Source organism: Channa argus, unplaced genomic scaffold, assembly GCF_033026475.1.
Source record: "Channa argus isolate prfri unplaced genomic scaffold, Channa argus male v1.0 Contig057, whole genome shotgun sequence".
NCBI lineage: Eukaryota > Metazoa > Chordata > Actinopteri > Anabantiformes > Channidae > Channa > Channa argus.
Window position 1 is genome coordinate 111,939 of NW_027125276.1, and position 27,390 is coordinate 139,328.

General features: G+C 41.8%; 25 pseudogenes; all 25 read right to left on the minus strand.

Annotated features, from left to right (window-relative positions):
* Positions 1 to 743: 743 nt before the first annotated feature.
* On the minus strand, positions 744 to 862 carry LOC137119572 (5S ribosomal RNA; annotated as a pseudogene).
* Positions 863 to 1,719: 857 nt separating this feature from the next.
* On the minus strand, positions 1,720 to 1,838 carry LOC137119533 (5S ribosomal RNA; annotated as a pseudogene).
* An 857-nt stretch (positions 1,839 to 2,695) lies between these two features.
* Positions 2,696 to 2,814, minus strand: LOC137119461 (5S ribosomal RNA; annotated as a pseudogene).
* An 853-nt stretch (positions 2,815 to 3,667) lies between these two features.
* On the minus strand, positions 3,668 to 3,786 carry LOC137119508 (5S ribosomal RNA; annotated as a pseudogene).
* An 857-nt stretch (positions 3,787 to 4,643) lies between these two features.
* Positions 4,644 to 4,762, minus strand: LOC137119414 (5S ribosomal RNA; annotated as a pseudogene).
* Positions 4,763 to 5,619: 857 nt separating this feature from the next.
* On the minus strand, positions 5,620 to 5,738 carry LOC137119573 (5S ribosomal RNA; annotated as a pseudogene).
* Positions 5,739 to 6,595: 857 nt separating this feature from the next.
* LOC137119538 (5S ribosomal RNA) lies at positions 6,596 to 6,714 on the minus strand (annotated as a pseudogene).
* An 853-nt stretch (positions 6,715 to 7,567) lies between these two features.
* LOC137119574 (5S ribosomal RNA) lies at positions 7,568 to 7,686 on the minus strand (annotated as a pseudogene).
* Positions 7,687 to 8,543: 857 nt separating this feature from the next.
* Positions 8,544 to 8,662, minus strand: LOC137119415 (5S ribosomal RNA; annotated as a pseudogene).
* Positions 8,663 to 9,519: 857 nt separating this feature from the next.
* On the minus strand, positions 9,520 to 9,638 carry LOC137119463 (5S ribosomal RNA; annotated as a pseudogene).
* An 857-nt stretch (positions 9,639 to 10,495) lies between these two features.
* On the minus strand, positions 10,496 to 10,614 carry LOC137119512 (5S ribosomal RNA; annotated as a pseudogene).
* An 857-nt stretch (positions 10,615 to 11,471) lies between these two features.
* On the minus strand, positions 11,472 to 11,590 carry LOC137119464 (5S ribosomal RNA; annotated as a pseudogene).
* Positions 11,591 to 12,447: 857 nt separating this feature from the next.
* On the minus strand, positions 12,448 to 12,566 carry LOC137119492 (5S ribosomal RNA; annotated as a pseudogene).
* A 1,830-nt stretch (positions 12,567 to 14,396) lies between these two features.
* On the minus strand, positions 14,397 to 14,515 carry LOC137119465 (5S ribosomal RNA; annotated as a pseudogene).
* An 854-nt stretch (positions 14,516 to 15,369) lies between these two features.
* On the minus strand, positions 15,370 to 15,488 carry LOC137119395 (5S ribosomal RNA; annotated as a pseudogene).
* An 857-nt stretch (positions 15,489 to 16,345) lies between these two features.
* On the minus strand, positions 16,346 to 16,464 carry LOC137119397 (5S ribosomal RNA; annotated as a pseudogene).
* Positions 16,465 to 17,321: 857 nt separating this feature from the next.
* On the minus strand, positions 17,322 to 17,440 carry LOC137119416 (5S ribosomal RNA; annotated as a pseudogene).
* An 857-nt stretch (positions 17,441 to 18,297) lies between these two features.
* Positions 18,298 to 18,416, minus strand: LOC137119466 (5S ribosomal RNA; annotated as a pseudogene).
* Positions 18,417 to 19,273: 857 nt separating this feature from the next.
* LOC137119493 (5S ribosomal RNA) lies at positions 19,274 to 19,392 on the minus strand (annotated as a pseudogene).
* A 1,830-nt stretch (positions 19,393 to 21,222) lies between these two features.
* On the minus strand, positions 21,223 to 21,341 carry LOC137119467 (5S ribosomal RNA; annotated as a pseudogene).
* Positions 21,342 to 22,195: 854 nt separating this feature from the next.
* On the minus strand, positions 22,196 to 22,314 carry LOC137119417 (5S ribosomal RNA; annotated as a pseudogene).
* An 857-nt stretch (positions 22,315 to 23,171) lies between these two features.
* Positions 23,172 to 23,290, minus strand: LOC137119468 (5S ribosomal RNA; annotated as a pseudogene).
* An 857-nt stretch (positions 23,291 to 24,147) lies between these two features.
* Positions 24,148 to 24,266, minus strand: LOC137119494 (5S ribosomal RNA; annotated as a pseudogene).
* Positions 24,267 to 26,096: 1,830 nt separating this feature from the next.
* On the minus strand, positions 26,097 to 26,215 carry LOC137119469 (5S ribosomal RNA; annotated as a pseudogene).
* Positions 26,216 to 27,069: 854 nt separating this feature from the next.
* LOC137119398 (5S ribosomal RNA) lies at positions 27,070 to 27,188 on the minus strand (annotated as a pseudogene).
* Positions 27,189 to 27,390: the final 202 nt, after the last annotated feature.

Here is a 27,390-nt window from a genome sequence, read left to right on the forward strand (position 1 = left end):
TCTGTTACGCCCCTGTCTAGGGGGTCAGGGTGCAACATACAAAGATAAATTAGCATGTTCCCTCTCCGATCCCCAAACCAAAATCCAGGATCGAGATGTTCCAACAGAATGATATTTATTTTAAACGAAAGAAAGTGACAAACAAAAAATGACACAACTCATGGCGAACCAAGGCCAACATAATAAACAAAATAAGCCATTTCCCACAGAAAGTGCTAGCTAGCCTGATAGAAATAAACAAACCAAAAGACAGTCGCTAACCCTAACTCCCTAATGTGAAAACGGTCCAAAGAAAATGGCAGTTCACCCCTACAGATTTAATACTATTTACAAAATATACAATTTATAACAAAACCACGTCACAAAACCTAACAATTCAAAAATGCTAAATAAGGTTTGGAAACCAAGAACAGCAAACAGGTGCTGATGCCAGAAAGAGCCTCGCTTGCTGTTGGGAACCGTACTTTTAAAACTCCAGGAAGTGTAGGATGGACCAATCAGCTTCCTGTACTGCCCCCCAATCCGGCCAATCAGGCAGGGCACCTATAAGAACAAGAAAATAAAAACAACACATATGGCCAGGACCGTAACATGGTCTACTAGTAATGAAGCACGATGGTTGGCAAACCAATAAAGTAGCAAAACAGCAATGAAAGAACAAAATTTGATGAAAATATAGAACAATTTCTATGAATAAATAGGCAGTAACACCAGCTTGTGCTGCCCGTAAACCCAAGCAAAAAAGCTTACAGCACCTGGTATTCCCAGGCGGTCTTCCTACCAAGTACTAACCAGGCCCGGCTCTATTTGGCTGCCGAGATCGGACGAGATCGGGCGCTTAGAGAGCGGTGTGGCCGTAAGCTGCATTTGACATCATCAACAGCTCTTAAAAACGCTGGAGAAGCAGAATGCATGACACTTGCTAAGAAGAAGATAAATATGGCAAAGTACAAAGTACTATAACTGTACTGGTCTGTTACGCCCCTGTCTAGGGGGTCAGGGTGAAACATACAAAGATAAATTTGGATGTTCCCTCTCCGATCCTCAAACCAAAATCCAGGATTGAGATGTTCCAACAGAATGATATTTATTTTAAACGAAAGAAGGTGTCAAACAAAACATGACTCTACAACTCAGGGCGAACCAAGGCCAACATAATAAACAAAATAAGCCATTTCCCACAGAAAGTGTTAGCTAGCCTGATAGAAATAAACAAACCAAAAGATAGTCGCTAACCTTAACTCCCTAATGTGAAAACACTCCAAAGAAAATGGCAGTTCACCCCTACAGATTTAATACTATTTACAAAATATACAATTTATAAACAAAACCACGGCACAAAACCTAACAATTCAAAAATGCTAAATAAGGTTTGGAAACCAAGAAAAGCAAACAGGTGCTGATGCCAGAAAGAGCCTCGCTAGCTGTTGGGAACCGTACTTTTAAAACTCCAGGAAGTGTAGGATGGACCAATCAGCTTCCTGTACTGCCCCCCAATCCGGCCAATCAGGCAGGGCACCTATAAGAACAAGAAAATAAAAACAACACATATGGCCAGGACTGTAACATGGTCTACTAGTAATGAAGCACGATGGTTGGCAAACCAATAAAGTAGCAAAACAGCAATGAAAGAACAAAATTTGATGAAAATATAGAACAATTTCTATGAATAAATAGGCAGTAACACCAGCTTGTGCTGCCCGTAAACCCAAGCAAAGAAGCTTACAGCACGTGGTATTCCCAGGCGGTCTTCCTACCAAGTACTAACAAGGCCCGGCCATAATTGGCTGCTGAGATCGGACGGGATCGGGCGCTTAGAGAGCGGTGTGGCCGTAAGCTGCATTTGACATCATCAACAGCTCTTAAAAACGCTGGAGAAGCAGAATGCATGACACTTGCTAAGAAGAAGATAAATGTGGCAAAGTACAAAGTACTATAACTGTACTGGTCTGTTACGCCCCTGTCTAGGGGGTCAGGGTGCAACATACAAAGATAAATTAGCATGTTCCCTCTCCGATCCCCAAACCAAAATCCAGGATCGAGATGTTCCAACAGAATGATATTTATTTTAAACGAAAGAAAGTGTCAAACAAAACATGACACTACAACTCAGGGCGAACCAAGGCCAACATAATAAACAAAATAAGCCATTTCCCACAGAAAGTGCTAGCTAGCCTGATAGAAATAAACAAACCAAAAGACAGTCGCTAACCCTAACTCCCTAATGTGAAAACAGTCCAAAGAAAATGGCAGTTCACCCCTACAGATTTAATACTATTTACAAAATATACAATTTATAAACAAAACCACGGCACAAAACCTAACAATTCAAAAATGCTAAATAAGGTTTGGAAACCAAGAACAGCAAACAGGTGCTGATGCCAGAAAGAGCCTCGCTAGCTGTTGGGAACCGTACTTTTAAAACTCCAGGAAGTGTAGGATGGACCAATCAGCTTCCTGTACTGCCCCCCAATCCGGCCAATCAGGCAGGGCACCTATAAGAACAACAAAATAAAAACAACACATATGGCCAGGACCGTAACATGGTCTACTAGTAATGAAGCACGATGGTTGGCAAACCAATAAAGTAGCAAAACAGCAATGAAAGAACAAAATTTGATGAAAATATAGAACAATTTCTATGAATAAATAGGCAGTAACACCAGCTTGTGCTGCCCGTAAACCCAAGCAAAAAAGCTTACAGCACCTGGTATTCCCAGGCGGTCTTCCTACCAAGTACTAACCAGGCCCGGCTCTATTTGGCTGCCGAGATCGGACGAGATCGGGCGCTTAGAGAGCGGTGGGGCCGTAAGCTGCATTTGACATCATCAACAGCTCTTAAAAACGCTGGAGAAGCAGAATGCATGACACTTGCTAAGAAGAAGATAAATGTGGCAAAGTACAAAGTACTATAACTGTACTGGTCTGTTACGCCCCTGTCTAGGGGGTCAGGGTGCAACATACAAAGATAAATTAGCATGTTCCCTCTCCGATCCCCAAACCAAAATCCAGGATCGAGATGTTCCAACAGAATGATATTTATTTTAAACGAAAGAAAGTGACAAACAAAAAATGACACAACTCATGGCGAACCAAGGCCAACATAATAAACAAAATAAGCCATTTCCCACAGAAAGTGCTAGCTAGCCTGATAGAAATAAACAAACCAAAAGACAGTCGCTAACCCTAACTCCCTAATGTGAAAACGGTCCAAAGAAAATGGCAGTTCACCCCTACAGATTTAATACTATTTACAAAATATACAATTTATAACAAAACCACGTCACAAAACCTAACAATTCAAAAATGCTAAATAAGGTTTGGAAACCAAGAACAGCAAGCAGGTGCTGATGCCAGAAAGAGCCTCGCTTGCTGTTGGGAACCGTACTTTTAAAACTCCAGGAAGTGTAGGATGGACCAATCAGCTTCCTGTACTGCCCCCCAATCCGGCCAATCAGGCAGGGCACCTATAAGAACAAGAAAATAAAAACAACACATATGGCCAGGACCGTAACATGGTCTACTAGTAATGAAGCACGATGGTTGGCAAACCAATAAAGTAGCAAAACAGCAATGAAAGAACAAAATTTGATGAAAATATAGAACAATTTCTATGAATAAATAGGCAGTAACACCAGCTTGTGCTGCCCGTAAACCCAAGCAAAAAAGCTTACAGCACCTGGTATTCCCAGGCGGTCTTCCTACCAAGTACTAACCAGGCCCGGCTCTATTTGGCTGCCGTGATCGGACGAGATCGGGCGCTTAGAGAGCGGTGTGGCCGTAAGCTGCATTTGACATCATCAACAGCTCTTAAAAACGCTGGAGAAGCAGAATGCATGACACTTGCTAAGAAGAAGATAAATATGGCAAAGTACAAAGTACTATAACTGTACTGGTCTGTTACGCCCCTGTCTAGGGGGTCAGGGTGCAACATACAAATATAAATTAGGATGTTCCCTCTCCGGTCTCCAAACCATAATCCAGGATCGAGATGTTCCAACAGAATGATATTTATTTTAAACGAAAGAAAGTGTCAAACAAAACATGACACTACAACTCAGGGCGAACCAAGGCCAACATAATAAACAAAATAAGCCATTTCCCACAGAAAGTGTTAGCTAGCCTGATAGAAATAAACAAACCAAAAGATAGTCGCTAACCCTAACTCCCTAATGTGAAAACACTCCAAAGAAAATGGCAGTTCACCCCTACAGATTTAATACTATTTACAAAATATACAATTTATAAACAAAACCACGGCACAAAACCTAACAATTCAAAAATGCTAAATAAGGTTTGGAAACCAAGAACAGCAAACAGGTGCTGCTGCCAGAAAGAGCCTCGCTAGCTGTTGGGAACCGTACTTTTAAAACTCCAGGAAGTGAAGGATGGACCAATCAGCTTCCTGTACTGCCCCCCAATCCGGCCAATAAGGCAGGGCACCTATAAGAACAACAAAATAAAAACAACACATATGGCCAGGACCGTAACATGGTCTACTAGTAATGAAGCACGATGGTTGACAAACCAATAAAGTAGCAAAACAGCAATGAAAGAACAAAATTTGATGAAAATATGGAACAATTTCTATGAATAAATAGGCAGTAACACCAGCTTGTGCTGCCCGTAAACCCAAGCAAAAAAACTTACAGCACCTGGTATTCCCAGGCGGTCTTCCTACCAAGTACTAACCAGGCCCGGCTCTATTTGGCTGCCGAGATCGGACGAGATCGGGCGCTTAGAGAGCGGTGTGGCCGTAAGCTGCATTTGACATCATCAACAGCTCCTAAAAACGCTGGAGAAGCAGAATGCATGACACTTGCTAAGAAGAAGATAAATGTGGCAAAGTACAAAGTACTATAACTGTACTGGTCTGTTACGCCCCTGTCTAGGGGGTCAGGGTGAAACATACAAAGATAAATTTGCATGATCCCTCTCCGATCCTCAAACCAAAATCCAGGATTGAGATGTTCCAACAGAATGATATTTATTTTAAACGAAAGAAAGTGTCAAACAAAACATGACACTACAACTCAGGGCGAACCAAGGCCAACATAATAAACAAAATAAGCCATTTCCCACAGAAAGTGTTAGCTAGCCTGATAGAAATAAACAAACCAAAAGATAGTCGCTAACCCTAACTCCCTAATGTGAAAACACTCCAAAGAAAATGGCAGTTCACCCCTACAGATTTAATACTATTTACAAAATATACAATTTATAAACAAAACCACGGCACAAAACCTAACAATTCAAAAATGCTAAATACGGTTTGGAAACCAAGAACAGCAAACAGGTGCTGATGCCAGAAAGAGCCTCGCTAGCTGTTGGGAACCGTACTTTTAAAACTCCAGGAAGTGTAGGATGGACCAATCAGCTTCCTGTAGTGCCCCCCAATCCAGCCAATCAGGCAGGGCACCTATAAGAACAACAAAATAAAAACAACACATATGGCCAGGACCGTAACATGGTCTACTAGTAATGAAGCACGATGGTTGGCAAACCAATAAAGTAGCAAAACAGCAATGAAAGAACAAAATTTGATGAAAATATAGAACAATTTCTATGAATAAATAGGCAGTAACACCAGCTTGTGCTGCCCGTAAACCCAAGCAAAAAAGCTTACAGCACCTGGTATTCCCAGGCGGTCTTCCTACCAAGTACTAACCAGGCCCGGCTCTATTTGGCTGCCGAGATCGGACGAGATCGGGCGCTTAGAGAGCGGTGTGGCCGTAAGCTGCATTTGACATCATCAACAGCTCTTAAAAACGCTGGAGAAGCAGAATGCATGACACTTGCTAAGAAGAAGATAAATATGGCAAAGTACAAAGTACTATAACTGTACTGGTCTGTTACGCCCCTGTCTAGGGGGTCAGGGTGAAACATACAAAGATAAATTTGGATGTTCCCTCTCCGATCCTCAAACCAAAATCCAGGATTGAGATGTTCCAACAGAATGATATTTATTTTAAACGAAAGAAAGTGTCAAACAAAACATGACTCTACAACTCAGGGCGAACCAAGGCCAACATAATAAACAAAATAAGCCATTTCCCACAGAAAGTGCTAGCTAGCCTGATAGAAATAAACAAACCAAAAGATAGTCGCTAACCCTAACTCCCTAATGTGAAAACACTCCAAAGAAAATGGCAGTTCACCCCTACAGATTTAATACTATTTACAAAATATACAATTTATAAACAAAACCACGGCACAAAACCTAACAATTCAAAAATGCTAAATAAGGTTTGGAAACCAAGAAAAGCAAACAGGTGCTGATGCCAGAAAGAGCCTCGCTAGCTGTTGGGAACCGTACTTTTAAAACTCCAGGAAGTGTAGGATGGACCAATCAGCTTCCTGTACTGCCCCCCAATCCGGCCAATCAGGCAGGGCACCTATAAGAACAAGAAAATAAAAACAACACATATGGCCAGGACTGTAACATGGTCTACTAGTAATGAAGCACGATGGTTGGCAAACCAATAAAGTAGCAAAACAGCAATGAAAGAACAAAATTTGATGAAAATATAGAACAATTTCTATGAATAAATAGGCAGTAACACCAGCTTGTGCTGCCCGTAAACCCAAGCAAAGAAGCTTACAGCACGTGGTATTCCCAGGCGGTCTTCCTACCAAGTACTAACAAGGCCCGGCCATATTTGGCTGCTGAGATCGGACGGGATCGGGCGCTTAGAGAGCAGTGTGGCCGTAAGCTGCATTTGACATCATCAACAGCTCTTAAAAACGCTGGAGAAGCAGAATGCATGACACTTGCTAAGAAGAAGATAAATGTGGCAAAGTACAAAGTACTATAACTGTACTGGTCTGTTACGCCCCTGTCTAGGGGGTCAGGGTGCAACATACAAAGATAAATTAGCATGTTCCCTCTCCGATCCCCAAACCAAAATCCAGGATCGAGATGTTCCAACAGAATGATATTTATTTTAAACGAAAGAAAGTGACAAACAAAAAATGACACAACTCATGGCGAACCAAGGCCAACATAATAAACAAAATAAGCCATTTCCCACAGAAAGTGCTAGCTAGCCTGATAGAAATAAACAAACCAAAAGACAGTCGCTAACCCTAACTCCCTAATGTGAAAACGGTCCAAAGAAAATGGCAGTTCACCCCTACAGATTTAATACTATTTACAAAATATACAATTTATAACAAAACCACGTCACAAAACCTAACAATTCAAAAATGCTAAATAAGGTTTGGAAACCAAGAACAGCAAGCAGGTGCTGATGCCAGAAAGAGCCTCGCTTGCTGTTGGGAACCGTACTTTTAAAACTCCAGGAAGTGTAGGATGGACCAATCAGCTTCCTGTACTGCCCCCCAATCCGGCCAATCAGGCAGGGCACCTATAAGAACAAGAAAATAAAAACAACACATATGGCCAGGACCGTAACATGGTCTACTAGTAATGAAGCACGATGGTTGGCAAACCAATAAAGTAGCAAAACAGCAATGAAAGAACAAAATTTGATGAAAATATAGAACAATTTCTATGAATAAATAGGCAGTAACACCAGCTTGTGCTGCCCGTAAACCCAAGCAAAAAAGCTTACAGCACCTGGTATTCCCAGGCGGTCTTCCTACCAAGTACTAACCAGGCCCGGCTCTATTTGGCTGCCGAGATCGGACGAGATCGGGCGCTTAGAGAGCGGTGTGGCCGTAAGCTGCATTTGACATCATCAACAGCTCTTAAAAACGCTGGAGAAGCAGAATGCATGACACTTGCTAAGAAGAAGATAAATATGGCAAAGTACAAAGTACTATAACTGTACTGGTCTGTTACGCCCCTGTCTAGGGGGTCAGGGTGCAACATACAAATATAAATTAGGATGTTCCCTCTCCGGTCTCCAAACCATAATCCAGGATCGAGATGTTCCAACAGAATGATATTTATTTTAAACGAAAGAAAGTGTCAAACAAAACATGACACTACAACTCAGGGCGAACCAAGGCCAACATAATAAACAAAATAAGCCATTTCCCACAGAAAGTGTTAGCTAGCCTGATAGAAATAAACAAACCAAAAGATAGTCGCTAACCCTAACTCCCTAATGTGAAAACACTCCAAAGAAAATGGCAGTTCACCCCTACAGATTTAATACTATTTACAAAATATACAATTTATAAACAAAACCACGGCACAAAACCTAACAATTCAAAAATGCTAAATAAGGTTTGGAAACCAAGAACAGCAAACAGGTGCTGCTGCCAGAAAGAGCCTCGCTAGCTGTTGGGAACCGTACTTTTAAAACTCCAGGAAGTGAAGGATGGACCAATCAGCTTCCTGTACTGCCCCCCAATCCGGCCAATAAGGCAGGGCACCTATAAGAACAACAAAATAAAAACAACACATATGGCCAGGACCGTAACATGGTCTACTAGTAATGAAGCACGATGGTTGACAAACCAATAAAGTAGCAAAACAGCAATGAAAGAACAAAATTTGATGAAAATATGGAACAATTTCTATGAATAAATAGGCAGTAACACCAGCTTGTGCTGCCCGTAAACCCAAGCAAAAAAACTTACAGCACCTGGTATTCCCAGGCGGTCTTCCTACCAAGTACTAACCAGGCCCGGCTCTATTTGGCTGCCGAGATCGGACGAGATCGGGCGCTTAGAGAGCGGTGTGGCCGTAAGCTGCATTTGACATCATCAACAGCTCCTAAAAACGCTGGAGAAGCAGAATGCATGACACTTGCTAAGAAGAAGATAAATGTGGCAAAGTACAAAGTACTATAACTGTACTGGTCTGTTACGCCCCTGTCTAGGGGGTCAGGGTGAAACATACAAAGATAAATTTGCATGATCCCTCTCCGATCCTCAAACCAAAATCCAGGATTGAGATGTTCCAACAGAATGATATTTATTTTAAACGAAAGAAAGTGTCAAACAAAACATGACACTACAACTCAGGGCGAACCAAGGCCAACATAATAAACAAAATAAGCCATTTCCCACAGAAAGTGTTAGCTAGCCTGATAGAAATAAACAAACCAAAAGATAGTCGCTAACCCTAACTCCCTAATGTGAAAACACTCCAAAGAAAATGGCAGTTCACCCCTACAGATTTAATACTATTTACAAAATATACAATTTATAAACAAAACCACGGCACAAAACCTAACAATTCAAAAATGCTAAATAAGGTTTGGAAACCAAGAACAGCAAACAGGTGCTGATGCCAGAAAGAGCCTCGCTAGCTGTTGGGAACCGTACTTTTAAAACTCCAGGAAGTGTAGGATGGACCAATCAGCTTCCTGTAGTGCCCCCCAATCCAGCCAATCAGGCAGGGCACCTATAAGAACAACAAAATAAAAACAACACATATGGCCAGGACCGTAACATGGTCTACTAGTAATGAAGCACGATGGTTGGCAAACCAATAAAGTAGCAAAACAGCAATGAAAGAACAAAATTTGATGAAAATATAGAACAATTTCTATGAATAAATAGGCAGTAACACCAGCTTGTGCTGCCCGTAAACCCAAGCAAAAAAGCTTACAGCACCTGGTATTCCCAGGCGGTCTTCCTACCAAGTACTAACCAGGCCCGGCTCTATTTGGCTGCCGAGATCGGACGAGATCGGGCGCTTAGAGAGCGGTGGGGCCGTAAGCTGCATTTGACATCATCAACAGCTCTTAAAAACGCTGGAGAAGCAGAATGCATGACACTTGCTAAGAAGAAGATAAATGTGGCAAAGTACAAAGTACTATAACTGTACTGGTCTGTTACGCCCCTGTCTAGGGGGTCAGGGTGCAACATACAAAGATAAATTAGCATGTTCCCTCTCCGATCCCCAAACCAAAATCCAGGATCGAGATGTTCCAACAGAATGATATTTATTTTAAACGAAAGAAAGTGTCAAACAAAACATGACACTACAACTCAGGGCGAACCAAGGCCAACATAATAAACAAAATAAGCCATTTCCCACAGAAAGTGCTAGCTAGCCTGATAGAAATAAACAAACCAAAAGACAGTCGCTAACCCTAACTCCCTAATGTGAAAACAGTCCAAAGAAAATGGCAGTTCACCCCTACAGATTTAATACTATTTACAAAATATACAATTTATAAACAAAACCACGGCACAAAACCTAACAATTCAAAAATGCTAAATAAGGTTTGGAAACCAAGAACAGCAAACAGGTGTTGATGCCAGAAAGAGCCTCGCTAGCTGTTGGGAACCGTACTTTTAAAACTCCAGGAAGTGTAGGATGGACAAATCAGCTTCCTGTACTGCCCCCCAATCCGGCCAATCAGGCAGGGCACCTATAAGAACAAGAAAATAAAAACAACACATATGGCCAGGACCGTAACATGGTCTACTAGTAATGAAGCACGATGGTTGGCAAACCAATAAAGTAGCAAAACAGCAATGAAAGAACAAAATTTGATGAAAATATAGAACAATTTCTATGAATAAATAGGCAGTAACACCAGCTTGTGCTGCCCGTAAACCCAAGCAAAAAACCTTACAGCACCTGGTATTCCCAGGCGGTCTTCCTACCAAGTACTAACCAGGCCCGGCTCTATTTGGCTGCCGAGATCGGACGAGATCGGGCGCTTAGAGAGCAGTGTGGCCGTAAGCTGCATTTGACATCATCAACAGCTCTTAAAAACGCTGGAGAAGCAGAATGCATGACACTTGCTAAGAAGAAGATAAATGTGGCAAAGTACAAAGTACTATAACTGTACTGGTCTGTTACGCCCCTGTCTAGGGGGTCAGGGTGCAACATACAAAGATAAATTAGCATGTTCCCTCTCCGATCCCCAAACCAAAATCCATGATCGAGATGTTCCAACAGAATGATATTTATTTTAAACGAAAGAAAGTGTCAAACAAAACATGACACTACAACTCAGGGCGAACCAAGGCCAACATAATAAACAAAATAAGCCATTTCCCACAGAAAGTGTTAGCTAGCCTGATAGAAATAAACAAACCAAAAGATAGTCGCTAACCCTAACTCCCTAATGTGAAAACACTCCAAAGAAAATGGCAGTTCACCCCTACAGATTTAATACTATTTACAAAATATACAATTTATAAACAAAACCACGGCACAAAACCTAACAATTCAAAAATGCTAAATAAGGTTTGGAAACCAAGAACAGCAAACAGGTGCTGATGCCAGAAAGAGCCTCGCTAGCTGTTGGGAACCGTACTTTTAAAACTCCAGGAAGTGTAGGATGGACCAATCAGCTTCCTGTAGTGCCCCCCAATCCAGCCAATCAGGCAGGGCACCTATAAGAACAACAAAATAAAAACAACACATATGGCCAGGACCGTAACATGGTCTACTAGTAATGAAGCACGATGGTTGGCAAACCAATAAAGTAGCAAAACAGCAATGAAAGAACAAAATTTGATGAAAATATAGAACAATTTCTATGAATAAATAGGCAGTAACACCAGCTTGTGCTGCCCGTAAACCCAAGCAAAAAAGCTTACAGCACCTGGTATTCCCAGGCGGTCTTCCTACCAAGTACTAACCAGGCCCGGCTCTATTTGGCTGCCGAGATCGGACGAGATCGGGCGCTTAGAGAGCGGTGGGGCCGTAAGCTGCATTTGACATCATCAACAGCTCTTAAAAACGCTGGAGAAGCAGAATGCATGACACTTGCTAAGAAGAAGATAAATGTGGCAAAGTACAAAGTACTATAACTGTACTGGTCTGTTACGCCCCTGTCTAGGGGGTCAGGGTGCAACATACAAAGATAAATTAGCATGTTCCCTCTCCGATCCCCAAACCAAAATCCAGGATCGAGATGTTCCAACAGAATGATATTTATTTTAAACGAAAGAAAGTGTCAAACAAAACATGACACTACAACTCAGGGCGAACCAAGGCCAACATAATAAACAAAATAAGCCATTTCCCACAGAAAGTGCTAGCTAGCCTGATAGAAATAAACAAACCAAAAGACAGTCGCTAACCCTAACTCCCTAATGTGAAAACAGTCCAAAGAAAATGGCAGTTCACCCCTACAGATTTAATACTATTTACAAAATATACAATTTATAAACAAAACCACGGCACAAAACCTAACAATTCAAAAATGCTAAATAAGGTTTGGAAACCAAGAACAGCAAACAGGTGTTGATGCCAGAAAGAGCCTCGCTAGCTGTTGGGAACCGTACTTTTAAAACTCCAGGAAGTGTAGGATGGACCAATCAGCTTCCTGTACTGCCCCCCAATCCGGCCAATCAGGCAGGGCACCTATAAGAACAAGAAAATAAAAACAACACATATGGCCAGGACCGTAACATGGTCTACTAGTAATGAAGCACGATGGTTGGCAAACCAATAAAGTAGCAAAACAGCAATGAAAGAACAAAATTTGATGAAAATATAGAACAATTTCTATGAATAAATAGGCAGTAACACCAGCTTGTGCTGCCCGTAAACCCAAGCAAAAAACCTTACAGCACCTGGTATTCCCAGGCGGTCTTCCTACCAAGTACTAACCAGGCCCGGCTCTATTTGGCTGCCGAGATCGGACGAGATCGGGCGCTTAGAGAGCGGTGTGGCCGTAAGCTGCATTTGACATCATCAACAGCTCTTAAAAACGCTGGAGAAGCAGAATGCATGACACTTGCTAAGAAGAAGATAAATGTGGCAAAGTACAAAGTACTATAACTGTACTGGTCTGTTACGCCCCTGTCTAGGGGGTCAGGGTGCAACATACAAAGATAAATTAGCATGTTCCCTCTCCGATCCCCAAACCAAAATCCAGGATCGAGATGTTCCAACAGAATGATATTTATTTTAAACGAAAGAAAGTGTCAAACAAAACATGACTCTACAACTCAGGGCGAACCAAGGCCAACATAATAAACAAAATAAGCCATTTCCAACAGAAAGTGTTAGCTAGCCTGATAGAAATAAACAAACCAAAAGATAGTCGCTAACCCTAACTCCCTAATGTGAAAACACTCCAAAGAAAATGGCAGTTCACCCTTACAGATTTAATACTATTTACAAAATATACAATTTATAAACAAAACCACGGCACAAAACCTAACAATTTAAAAATGCTAAATAAGGTTTGGAAACCAAGAAAAGTAAACAGGTGCTGATGCCAGAAAGAGCCTCGCTAGCTGTTGGGAACCGTACTTTTAAAACTCCAGGAAGTGTAGGATGGACCAATCAGCTTCCTGTACTGCCCCCCAATCCGGCCAATCAGGCAGGGCACCTATAAGAACAAGAAAATAAAAACAACACATATGGCCAGGACTGTAACATGGTCTACTAGTAATGAAGCACGATGGTTGGCAAACCAATAAAGTAGCAAAACAGCAATGAAAGAACAAAATTTGATGAAAATATGGAACAATTTCTATGAATAAATAGGCAGTAACACCAGCTTGTGCTGCCCGTAAACCCAAGCAAAGAAGCTTACAGCACGTGGTATTCCCAGGCGGTCTTCCTACCAAGTACTAACAAGGCCCGGCCATAATTGGCTGCTGAGATCGGACGGGATCGGGCGCTTAGAGAGCAGTGTGGCCGTAAGCTGCATTTGACATCATCAACAGCTCTTAAAAACGCTGGAGAAGCAGAATGCATGACACTTGCTAAGAAGAAGATAAATGTGGCAAAGTACAAAGTACTATAACTGTACTGGTCTGTTACGCCCCTGTCTAGGGGGTCAGGGTGCAACATACAAAGATAAATTAGCATGTTCCCTCTCCGATCCCCAAACCAAAATCCATGATCGAGATGTTCCAACAGAATGATATTTATTTTAAACGAAAGAAAGTGACAAACAAAAAATGACACAACTCATGGCGAACCAAGGCCAACATAATAAACAAAATAAGCCATTTCCCACAGAAAGTGCTAGCTAGCCTGATAGAAATAAACAAACCAAAAGACAGTCGCTAACCCTAACTCCCTAATGTGAAAACGGTCCAAAGAAAATGGCAGTTCACCCCTACAGATTTAATACTATTTACAAAATATACAATTTATAAACAAAACCACGGCACAAAACCTAACAATTCAAAAATGCTAAATAAGGTTTGGAAACCAAGAACAGCAAACAGGTGCTGATGCCAGAAAGAGCCTCGCTAGCTGTTGGGAACCGTACTTTTAAAACTCCAGGAAGTGTAGGATGGACCAATCAGCTTCCTGTACTGCCCCCCAATCCGGCCAATCAGGCAGGGCACCTATAAGAACAAGAAAATAAAAACAACACATATGGCCAGGACCGTAACATGGTCTACTAGTAATGAAGCACGATGGTTGGCAAACCAATAAAGTAGCAAAACAGCAATGAAAGAACAAAATTTGATGAAAATATAGAACAATTTCTATGAATAAATAGGCAGTAACACCAGCTTGTGCTGCCCGTAAACCCAAGCAAAAAAGCTTACAGCACCTGGTATTCCCAGGCGGTCTTCCTACCAAGTACTAACCAGGCCCGGCTCTATTTGGCTGCCGAGATCGGACGAGATCGGGCGCTTAGAGAGCGGTGGGGCCGTAAGCTGCATTTGACATCATCAACAGCTCTTAAAAACGCTGGAGAAGCAGAATGCATGACACTTGCTAAGAAGAAGATAAATGTGGCAAAGTACAAAGTACTATAACTGTACTGGTCTGTTACGCCCCTGTCTAGGGGGTCAGGGTGCAACATACAAAGATAAATTAGCATGTTCCCTCTCCGATCCCCAAACCAAAATCCAGGATCGAGATGTTCCAACAGAATGATATTTATTTTAAACGAAAGAAAGTGACAAACAAAAAATGACACAACTCATGGCGAACCAAGGCCAACATAATAAACAAAATAAGCCATTTCCCACAGAAAGTGCTAGCTAGCCTGATAGAAATAAACAAACCAAAAGACAGTCGCTAACCCTAACTCCCTAATGTGAAAACGGTCCAAAGAAAATGGCAGTTCACCCCTACAGATTTAATACTATTTACAAAATATACAATTTATAAACAAAACCACGGCACAAAACCTAACAATTCAAAAATGCTAAATAAGGTTTGGAAACCAAGAACAGCAAACAGGTGCTGATGCCAGAAAGAGCCTCGCTAGCTGTTGGGAACCGTACTTTTAAAACTCCAGGAAGTGTAGGATGGACCAATCAGCTTCCTGTACTGCCCCCCAATCCGGCCAATCAGGCAGGGCACCTATAAGAACAAGAAAATAAAAACAACACATATGGCCAGGACCGTAACATGGTCTACTAGTAATGAAGCACGATGGTTGGCAAACCAATAAAGTAGCAAAACAGCAATGAAAGAACAAAATTTGATGAAAATATAGAACAATTTCTATGAATAAATAGGCAGTAACACCAGCTTGTGCTGCCCGTAAACCCAAGCAAAAAAGCTTACAGCACCTGGCATTCCCAGGCGGTCTTCCTACCAAGTACTAACCAGGCCCGGCTCTATTTGGCTGCCGAGATCGGACGAGATCGGGCGCTTAGAGAGCGGTGTGGCCGTAAGCTGCATTTGACATCATCAACAGCTCTTAAAAACGCTGGAGAAGCAGAATGCATGACACTTGCTAAGAAGAAGATAAATATGGCAAAGTACAAAGTACTATAACTGTACTGGTCTGTTACGCCCCTGTCTAGGGGGTCAGGGTGCAACATACAAAGATAAATTTGGATGTTCCCTCTCCGATCCTCAAACCAAAATCCAGGATTGAGATGTTCCAACAGAACGATATTTATTTTAAACGAAAGAAAGTGTCAAACAAAACATGACTCTACAACTCAGGGCGAACCAAGGCCAACATAATAAACAAAATAAGCCATTTCCCACAGAAAGTGCTAGCTAGCCTGATAGAAATAAACAAACCAAAAGACAGTCGCTAACCCTAACTCCCTAATGTGAAAACGGTCCAAAGAAAATGGCAGTTCACCCCTACAGATTTAATACTATTTACAAAATATACAATTTATAAACAAAACCACGGCACAAAACCTAACAATTCAAAAATGCTAAATAAGGTTTGGAAACCAAGAACAGCAAACAGGTGCTGATGCCAGAAAGAGCCTCGCTAGCTGTTGGGAACCGTACTTTTAAAACTCCAGGAAGTGTAGGATGGACCAATCAGCTTCCTGTACTGCCCCCCAATCCGGCCAATCAGGCAGGGCACCTATAAGAACAAGAAAATAAAAACAACACATATGGCCAGGACCGTAACATGGTCTACTAGTAATGAAGCACGATGGTTGGCAAACCAATAAAGTAGCAAAACAGCAATGAAAGAACAAAATTTGATGAAAATATAGAACAATTTCTATGAATAAATAGGCAGTAACACCAGCTTGTGCTGCCCGTAAACCCAAGCAAAAAAGCTTACAGCACCTGGCATTCCCAGGCGGTCTTCCTACCAAGTACTAACCAGGCCCGGCTCTATTTGGCTGCCGAGATCGGACGAGATCGGGCGCTTAGAGAGCGGTGTGGCCGTAAGCTGCATTTGACATCATCAACAGCTCTTAAAAACGCTGGAGAAGCAGAATGCATGACACTTGCTAAGAAGAAGATAAATATGGCAAAGTACAAAGTACTATAACTGTACTGGTCTGTTACGCCCCTGTCTAGGGGGTCAGGGTGCAACATACAAAGATAAATTTGGATGTTCCCTCTCCGATCCTCAAACCAAAATCCAGGATTGAGATGTTCCAACAGAACGATATTTATTTTAAACGAAAGAAAGTGTCAAACAAAACATGACTCTACAACTCAGGGCGAACCAAGGCCAACATAATAAACAAAATAAGCCATTTCCCACAGAAAGTGTTAGCTAGCCTGATAGAAATAAACAAACCAAAAGATAGTCGCTAACCCTAACTCCCTAATGTGAAAACACTCCAAAGAAAATGGCAGTTCACCCCTACAGATTTAATACTATTTACAAAATATACAATTTATAAACAAAACCACGGCACAAAACCTAACAATTCAAAAATGCTAAATAAGGTTTGGAAACCAAGAAAAGTAAACAGGTGCTAATGCCAGAAAGAGCCTCGCTAGCTGTTGGGAACCGTACTTTTAAAACTCCAGGAAGTGTAGGATGGACCAATCAGCTTCCTGTACTGCCCCCCAATCCGGCCAATCAGGCAGGGCACCTATAAGAACAACAAAATAAAAACAACACATATGGCCAGGACCGTAACATGGTCTACTAGTAATGAAGCACGATGGTTGACAAACCAATAAAGTAGCAAAACAGCAATGAAAGAACAAAATTTGATGAAAATATGGAACAATTTCTATGAATAAATAGGCAGTAACACCAGCTTGTGCTGCCCGTAAACCCAAGCAAAAAAACTTACAGCACCTGGTATTCCCAGGCGGTCTTCCTACCAAGTACTAACCAGGCCCGGCTCTATTTGGCTGCCGAGATCGGACGAGATCGGGCGCTTAGAGAGCGGTGTGGCCGTAAGCTGCATTTGACATCATCAACAGCTCCTAAAAACGCTGGAGAAGCAGAATGCATGACACTTGCTAAGAAGAAGATAAATGTGGCAAAGTACAAAGTACTATAACTGTACTGGTCTGTTACGCCCCTGTCTAGGGGGTCAGGGTGAAACATACAAAGATAAATTTGCATGATCCCTCTCCGATCCTCAAACCAAAATCCAGGATTGAGATGTTCCAACAGAATGATATTTATTTTAAACGAAAGAAAGTGTCAAACAAAACATGACACTACAACTCAGGGCGAACCAAGGCCAACATAATAAACAAAATAAGCCATTTCCCACAGAAAGTGTTAGCTAGCCTGATAGAAATAAACAAACCAAAAGATAGTCGCTAACCCTAACTCCCTAATGTGAAAACACTCCAAAGAAAATGGCAGTTCACCCCTACAGATTTAATACTATTTACAAAATATACAATTTATAAACAAAACCACGGCACAAAACCTAACAATTCAAAAATGCTAAATAAGGTTTGGAAACCAAGAACAGCAAACAGGTGCTGATGCCAGAAAGAGCCTCGCTAGCTGTTGGGAACCGTACTTTTAAAACTCCAGGAAGTGTAGGATGGACCAATCAGCTTCCTGTAGTGCCCCCCAATCCAGCCAATCAGGCAGGGCACCTATAAGAACAACAAAATAAAAACAACACATATGGCCAGGACCGTAACATGGTCTACTAGTAATGAAGCACGATGGTTGGCAAACCAATAAAGTAGCAAAACAGCAATGAAAGAACAAAATTTGATGAAAATATAGAACAATTTCTATGAATAAATAGGCAGTAACACCAGCTTGTGCTGCCCGTAAACCCAAGCAAAAAAGCTTACAGCACCTGGTATTCCCAGGCGGTCTTCCTACCAAGTACTAACCAGGCCCGGCTCTATTTGGCTGCCGAGATCGGACGAGATCGGGCGCTTAGAGAGCGGTGGGGCCGTAAGCTGCATTTGACATCATCAACAGCTCTTAAAAACGCTGGAGAAGCAGAATGCATGACACTTGCTAAGAAGAAGATAAATGTGGCAAAGTACAAAGTACTATAACTGTACTGGTCTGTTACGCCCCTGTCTAGGGGGTCAGGGTGCAACATACAAAGATAAATTAGCATGTTCCCTCTCCGATCCCCAAACCAAAATCCAGGATCGAGATGTTCCAACAGAATGATATTTATTTTAAACGAAAGAAAGTGTCAAACAAAACATGACACTACAACTCAGGGCGAACCAAGGCCAACATAATAAACAAAATAAGCCATTTCCCACAGAAAGTGCTAGCTAGCCTGATAGAAATAAACAAACCAAAAGACAGTCGCTAACCCTAACTCCCTAATGTGAAAACAGTCCAAAGAAAATGGCAGTTCACCCCTACAGATTTAATACTATTTACAAAATATACAATTTATAAACAAAACCACGGCACAAAACCTAACAATTCAAAAATGCTAAATAAGGTTTGGAAACCAAGAACAGCAAACAGGTGTTGATGCCAGAAAGAGCCTCGCTAGCTGTTGGGAACCGTACTTTTAAAACTCCAGGAAGTGTAGGATGGACCAATCAGCTTCCTGTACTGCCCCCCAATCCGGCCAATCAGGCAGGGCACCTATAAGAACAAGAAAATAAAAACAACACATATGGCCAGGACCGTAACATGGTCTACTAGTAATGAAGCACGATGGTTGGCAAACCAATAAAGTAGCAAAACAGCAATGAAAGAACAAAATTTGATGAAAATATAGAACAATTTCTATGAATAAATAGGCAGTAACACCAGCTTGTGCTGCCCGTAAACCCAAGCAAAAAACCTTACAGCACCTGGTATTCCCAGGCGGTCTTCCTACCAAGTACTAACCAGGCCCGGCTCTATTTGGCTGCCGAGATCGGACGAGATCGGGCGCTTAGAGAGCGGTGTGGCCGTAAGCTGCATTTGACATCATCAACAGCTCTTAAAAACGCTGGAGAAGCAGAATGCATGACACTTGCTAAGAAGAAGATAAATGTGGCAAAGTACAAAGTACTATAACTGTACTGGTCTGTTACGCCCCTGTCTAGGGGGTCAGGGTGCAACATACAAAGATAAATTAGCATGTTCCCTCTCCGATCCCCAAACCAAAATCCAGGATCGAGATGTTCCAACAGAATGATATTTATTTTAAACGAAAGAAAGTGTCAAACAAAACATGACTCTACAACTCAGGGCGAACCAAGGCCAACATAATAAACAAAATAAGCCATTTCCAACAGAAAGTGTTAGCTAGCCTGATAGAAATAAACAAACCAAAAGATAGTCGCTAACCCTAACTCCCTAATGTGAAAACACTCCAAAGAAAATGGCAGTTCACCCTTACAGATTTAATACTATTTACAAAATATACAATTTATAAACAAAACCACGGCACAAAACCTAACAATTCAAAAATGCTAAATAAGGTTTGGAAACCAAGAAAAGTAAACAGGTGCTAATGCCAGAAAGAGCCTCGCTAGCTGTTGGGAACCGTACTTTTAAAACTCCAGGAAGTGTAGGATGGACCAATCAGCTTCCTGTACTGCCCCCCAATCCGGCCAATCAGGCAGGGCACCTATAAGAACAAGAAAATAAAAACAACACATATGGCCAGGACTGTAACATGGTCTACTAGTAATGAAGCACGATGGTTGGCAAACCAATAAAGTAGCAAAACAGCAATGAAAGAACAAAATTTGATGAAAATATAGAACAATTTCTATGAATAAATAGGCAGTAACACCAGCTTGTGCTGCCCGTAAACCCAAGCAAAGAAGCTTACAGCACGTGGTATTCCCAGGCGGTCTTCCTACCAAGTACTAACAAGGCCCGGCCATAATTGGCTGCTGAGATCGGACGGGATCGGGCGCTTAGAGAGCAGTGTGGCCGTAAGCTGCATTTGACATCATCAACAGCTCTTAAAAACGCTGGAGAAGCAGAATGCATGACACTTGCTAAGAAGAAGATAAATGTGGCAAAGTACAAAGTACTATAACTGTACTGGTCTGTTACGCCCCTGTCTAGGGGGTCAGGGTGCAACATACAAAGATAAATTAGCATGTTCCCTCTCCGATCCCCAAACCAAAATCCATGATCGAGATGTTCCAACAGAATGATATTTATTTTAAACGAAAGAAAGTGACAAACAAAAAATGACACAACTCATGGCGAACCAAGGCCAACATAATAAACAAAATAAGCCATTTCCCACAGAAAGTGCTAGCTAGCCTGATAGAAATAAACAAACCAAAAGACAGTCGCTAACCCTAACTCCCTAATGTGAAAACGGTCCAAAGAAAATGGCAGTTCACCCCTACAGATTTAATACTATTTACAAAATATACAATTTATAAACAAAACCACGGCACAAAACCTAACAATTCAAAAATGCTAAATAAGGTTTGGAAACCAAGAACAGCAAACAGGTGCTGATGCCAGAAAGAGCCTCGCTAGCTGTTGGGAACCGTACTTTTAAAACTCCAGGAAGTGTAGGATGGACCAATCAGCTTCCTGTACTGCCCCCCAATCCGGCCAATCAGGCAGGGCACCTATAAGAACAAGAAAATAAAAACAACACATATGGCCAGGACCGTAACATGGTCTACTAGTAATGAAGCACGATGGTTGGCAAACCAATAAAGTAGCAAAACAGCAATGAAAGAACAAAATTTGATGAAAATATAGAACAATTTCTATGAATAAATAGGCAGTAACACCAGCTTGTGCTGCCCGTAAACCCAAGCAAAAAAGCTTACAGCACCTGGTATTCCCAGGCGGTCTTCCTACCAAGTACTAACCAGGCCCGGCTCTATTTGGCTGCCGAGATCGGACGAGATCGGGCGCTTAGAGAGCGGTGGGGCCGTAAGCTGCATTTGACATCATCAACAGCTCTTAAAAACGCTGGAGAAGCAGAATGCATGACACTTGCTAAGAAGAAGATAAATGTGGCAAAGTACAAAGTACTATAACTGTACTGGTCTGTTACGCCCCTGTCTAGGGGGTCAGGGTGCAACATACAAAGATAAATTAGCATGTTCCCTCTCCGATCCCCAAACCAAAATCCAGGATCGAGATGTTCCAACAGAATGATATTTATTTTAAACGAAAGAAAGTGACAAACAAAAAATGACACAACTCATGGCGAACCAAGGCCAACATAATAAACAAAATAAGCCATTTCCCACAGAAAGTGCTAGCTAGCCTGATAGAAATAAACAAACCAAAAGACAGTCGCTAACCCTAACTCCCTAATGTGAAAACGGTCCAAAGAAAATGGCAGTTCACCCCTACAGATTTAATACTATTTACAAAATATACAATTTATAAACAAAACCACGGCACAAAACCTAACAATTCAAAAATGCTAAATAAGGTTTGGAAACCAAGAACAGCAAACAGGTGCTGATGCCAGAAAGAGCCTCGCTAGCTGTTGGGAACCGTACTTTTAAAACTCCAGGAAGTGTAGGATGGACCAATCAGCTTCCTGTACTGCCCCCCAATCCGGCCAATCAGGCAGGGCACCTATAAGAACAACAAAATAAAAACAACACATATGGCCAGGACCGTAACATGGTCTACTAGTAATGAAGCACGATGGTTGACAAACCAATAAAGTAGCAAAACAGCAATGAAAGAACAAAATTTGATGAAAATATGGAACAATTTCTATGAATAAATAGGCAGTAACACCAGCTTGTGCTGCCCGTAAACCCAAGCAAAAAAACTTACAGCACCTGGTATTCCCAGGCGGTCTTCCTACCAAGTACTAACCAGGCCCGGCTCTATTTGGCTGCCGAGATCGGACGAGATCGGGCGCTTAGAGAGCGGTGTGGCCGTAAGCTGCATTTGACATCATCAACAGCTCCTAAAAACGCTGGAGAAGCAGAATGCATGACACTTGCTAAGAAGAAGATAAATGTGGCAAAGTACAAAGTACTATAACTGTACTGGTCTGTTACGCCCCTGTCTAGGGGGTCAGGGTGAAACATACAAAGATAAATTTGCATGATCCCTCTCCGATCCTCAAACCAAAATCCAGGATTGAGATGTTCCAACAGAATGATATTTATTTTAAACGAAAGAAAGTGTCAAACAAAACATGACACTACAACTCAGGGCGAACCAAGGCCAACATAATAAACAAAATAAGCCATTTCCCACAGAAAGTGTTAGCTAGCCTGATAGAAATAAACAAACCAAAAGATAGTCGCTAACCCTAACTCCCTAATGTGAAAACACTCCAAAGAAAATGGCAGTTCACCCCTACAGATTTAATACTATTTACAAAATATACAATTTATAAACAAAACCACGGCACAAAACCTAACAATTCAAAAATGCTAAATAAGGTTTGGAAACCAAGAACAGCAAACAGGTGCTGATGCCAGAAAGAGCCTCGCTAGCTGTTGGGAACCGTACTTTTAAAACTCCAGGAAGTGTAGGATGGACCAATCAGCTTCCTGTAGTGCCCCCCAATCCAGCCAATCAGGCAGGGCACCTATAAGAACAACAAAATAAAAACAACACATATGGCCAGGACCGTAACATGGTCTACTAGTAATGAAGCACGATGGTTGGCAAACCAATAAAGTAGCAAAACAGCAATGAAAGAACAAAATTTGATGAAAATATAGAACAATTTCTATGAATAAATAGGCAGTAACACCAGCTTGTGCTGCCCGTAAACCCAAGCAAAAAAGCTTACAGCACCTGGTATTCCCAGGCGGTCTTCCTACCAAGTACTAACCAGGCCCGGCTCTATTTGGCTGCCGAGATCGGACGAGATCGGGCGCTTAGAGAGCGGTGGGGCCGTAAGCTGCATTTGACATCATCAACAGCTCTTAAAAACGCTGGAGAAGCAGAATGCATGACACTTGCTAAGAAGAAGATAAATGTGGCAAAGTACAAAGTACTATAACTGTACTGGTCTGTTACGCCCCTGTCTAGGGGGTCAGGGTGCAACATACAAAGATAAATTAGCATGTTCCCTCTCCGATCCCCAAACCAAAATCCAGGATCGAGATGTTCCAACAGAATGATATTTATTTTAAACGAAAGAAAGTGTCAAACAAAACATGACACTACAACTCAGGGCGAACCAAGGCCAACATAATAAACAAAATAAGCCATTTCCCACAGAAAGTGCTAGCTAGCCTGATAGAAATAAACAAACCAAAAGACAGTCGCTAACCCTAACTCCCTAATGTGAAAACAGTCCAAAGAAAATGGCAGTTCACCCCTACAGATTTAATACTATTTACAAAATATACAATTTATAAACAAAACCACGGCACAAAACCTAACAATTCAAAAATGCTAAATAAGGTTTGGAAACCAAGAACAGCAAACAGGTGTTGATGCCAGAAAGAGCCTCGCTAGCTGTTGGGAACCGTACTTTTAAAACTCCAGGAAGTGTAGGATGGACCAATCAGCTTCCTGTACTGCCCCCCAATCCGGCCAATCAGGCAGGGCACCTATAAGAACAAGAAAATAAAAACAACACATATGGCCAGGACCGTAACATGGTCTACTAGTAATGAAGCACGATGGTTGGCAAACCAATAAAGTAGCAAAACAGCAATGAAAGAACAAAATTTGATGAAAATATAGAACAATTTCTATGAATAAATAGGCAGTAACACCAGCTTGTGCTGCCCGTAAACCCAAGCAAAAAACCTTACAGCACCTGGTATTCCCAGGCGGTCTTCCTACCAAGTACTAACCAGGCCCGGCTCTATTTGGCTGCCGAGATCGGACGAGATCGGGCGCTTAGAGAGCGGTGTGGCCGTAAGCTGCATTTGACATCATCAACAGCTCTTAAAAACGCTGGAGAAGCAGAATGCATGACACTTGCTAAGAAGAAGATAAATGTGGCAAAGTACAAAGTACTATAACTGTACTGGTCTGTTACGCCCCTGTCTAGGGGGTCAGGGTGCAACATACAAAGATAAATTAGCATGTTCCCTCTCCGATCCCCAAACCAAAATCCAGGATCGAGATGTTCCAACAGAATGATATTTATTTTAAACGAAAGAAAGTGTCAAACAAAACATGACTCTACAACTCAGGGCGAACCAAGGCCAACATAATAAACAAAATAAGCCATTTCCAACAGAAAGTGTTAGCTAGCCTGATAGAAATAAACAAACCAAAAGATAGTCGCTAACCCTAACTCCCTAATGTGAAAACACTCCAAAGAAAATGGCAGTTCACCCTTACAGATTTAATACTATTTACAAAATATACAATTTATAAACAAAACCACGGCACAAAACCTAACAATTTAAAAATGCTAAATAAGGTTTGGAAACCAAGAAAAGTAAACAGGTGCTGATGCCAGAAAGAGCCTCGCTAGCTGTTGGGAACCGTACTTTTAAAACTCCAGGAAGTGTAGGATGGACCAATCAGCTTCCTGTACTGCCCCCCAATCCGGCCAATCAGGCAGGGCACCTATAAGAACAAGAAAATAAAAACAACACATATGGCCAGGACTGTAACATGGTCTACTAGTAATGAAGCACGATGGTTGGCAAACCAATAAAGTAGCAAAACAGCAATGAAAGAACAAAATTTGATGAAAATATAGAACAATTTCTATGAATAAATAGGCAGTAACACCAGCTTGTGCTGCCCGTAAACCCAAGCAAAGAAGCTTACAGCACGTGGTATTCCCAGGCGGTCTTCCTACCAAGTACTAACAAGGCCCGGCCATAATTGGCTGCTGAGATCGGACGGGATCGGGCGCTTAGAGAGCAGTGTGGCCGTAAGCTGCATTTGACATCATCAACAGCTCTTAAAAACGCTGGAGAAGCAGAATGCATGACACTTGCTAAGAAGAAGATAAATGTGGCAAAGTACAAAGTACTATAACTGTACTGGTCTGTTACGCCCCTGTCTAGGGGGTCAGGGTGCAACATACAAAGATAAATTAGCATGTTCCCTCTCCGATCCCCAAACCAAAATCCATGATCGAGATGTTCCAACAGAATGATATTTATTTTAAACGAAAGAAAGTGACAAACAAAAAATGACACAACTCATGGCGAACCAAGGCCAACATAATAAACAAAATAAGCCATTTCCCACAGAAAGTGCTAGCTAGCCTGATAGAAATAAACAAACCAAAAGACAGTCGCTAACCCTAACTCCCTAATGTGAAAACGGTCCAAAGAAAATGGCAGTTCACCCCTACAGATTTAATACTATTTACAAAATATACAATTTATAAACAAAACCACGGCACAAAACCTAACAATTCAAAAATGCTAAATAAGGTTTGGAAACCAAGAACAGCAAACAGGTGCTGATGCCAGAAAGAGCCTCGCTAGCTGTTGGGAACCGTACTTTTAAAACTCCAGGAAGTGTAGGATGGACCAATCAGCTTCCTGTACTGCCCCCCAATCCGGCCAATCAGGCAGGGCACCTATAAGAACAAGAAAATAAAAACAACACATATGGCCAGGACCGTAACATGGTCTACTAGTAATGAAGCACGATGGTTGGCAAACCAATAAAGTAGCAAAACAGCAATGAAAGAACAAAATTTGATGAAAATATAGAACAATTTCTATGAATAAATAGGCAGTAACACCAGCTTGTGCTGCCCGTAAACCCAAGCAAAAAAGCTTACAGCACCTGGTATTCCCAGGCGGTCTTCCTACCAAGTACTAACCAGGCCCGGCTCTATTTGGCTGCCGAGATCGGACGAGATCGGGCGCTTAGAGAGCGGTGGGGCCGTAAGCTGCATTTGACATCATCAACAGCTCTTAAAAACGCTGGAGAAGCAGAATGCATGACACTTGCTAAGAAGAAGATAAATGTGGCAAAGTACAAAGTACTATAACTGTACTGGTCTGTTACGCCCCTGTCTAGGGGGTCAGGGTGCAACATACAAAGATAAATTAGCATGTTCCCTCTCCGATCCCCAAACCAAAATCCAGGATCGAGATGTTCCAACAGAATGATATTTATTTTAAACGAAAGAAAGTGACAAACAAAAAATGACACAACTCATGGCGAACCAAGGCCAACATAATAAACAAAATAAGCCATTTCCCACAGAAAGTGCTAGCTAGCCTGATAGAAATAAACAAACCAAAAGACAGTCGCTAACCCTAACTCCCTAATGTGAAAACGGTCCAAAGAAAATGGCAGTTCACCCCTACAGATTTAATACTATTTACAAAATATACAATTTATAAACAAAACCACGGCACAAAACCTAACAATTCAAAAATGCTAAATAAGGTTTGGAAACCAAGAACAGCAAACAGGTGCTGATGCCAGAAAGAGCCTCGCTAGCTGTTGGGAACCGTACTTTTAAAACTCCAGGAAGTGTAGGATGGACCAATCAGCTTCCTGTACTGCCCCCCAATCCGGCCAATCAGGCAGGGCACCTATAAGAACAAGAAAATAAAAACAACACATATGGCCAGGACCGTAACATGGTCTACTAGTAATGAAGCACGATGGTTGGCAAACCAATAAAGTAGCAAAACAGCAATGAAAGAACAAAATTTGATGAAAATATAGAACAATTTCTATGAATAAATAGGCAGTAACACCAGCTTGTGCTGCCCGTAAACCCAAGCAAAAAAGCTTACAGCACCTGGCATTCCCAGGCGGTCTTCCTACCAAGTACTAACCAGGCCCGGCTCTATTTGGCTGCCGAGATCGGACGAGATCGGGCGCTTAGAGAGCGGTGTGGCCGTAAGCTGCATTTGACATCATCAACAGCTCTTAAAAACGCTGGAGAAGCAGAATGCATGACACTTGCTAAGAAGAAGATAAATATGGCAAAGTACAAAGTACTATAACTGTACTGGTCTGTTACGCCCCTGTCTAGGGGGTCAGGGTGCAACATACAAAGATAAATTTGGATGTTCCCTCTCCGATCCTCAAACCAAAATCCAGGATT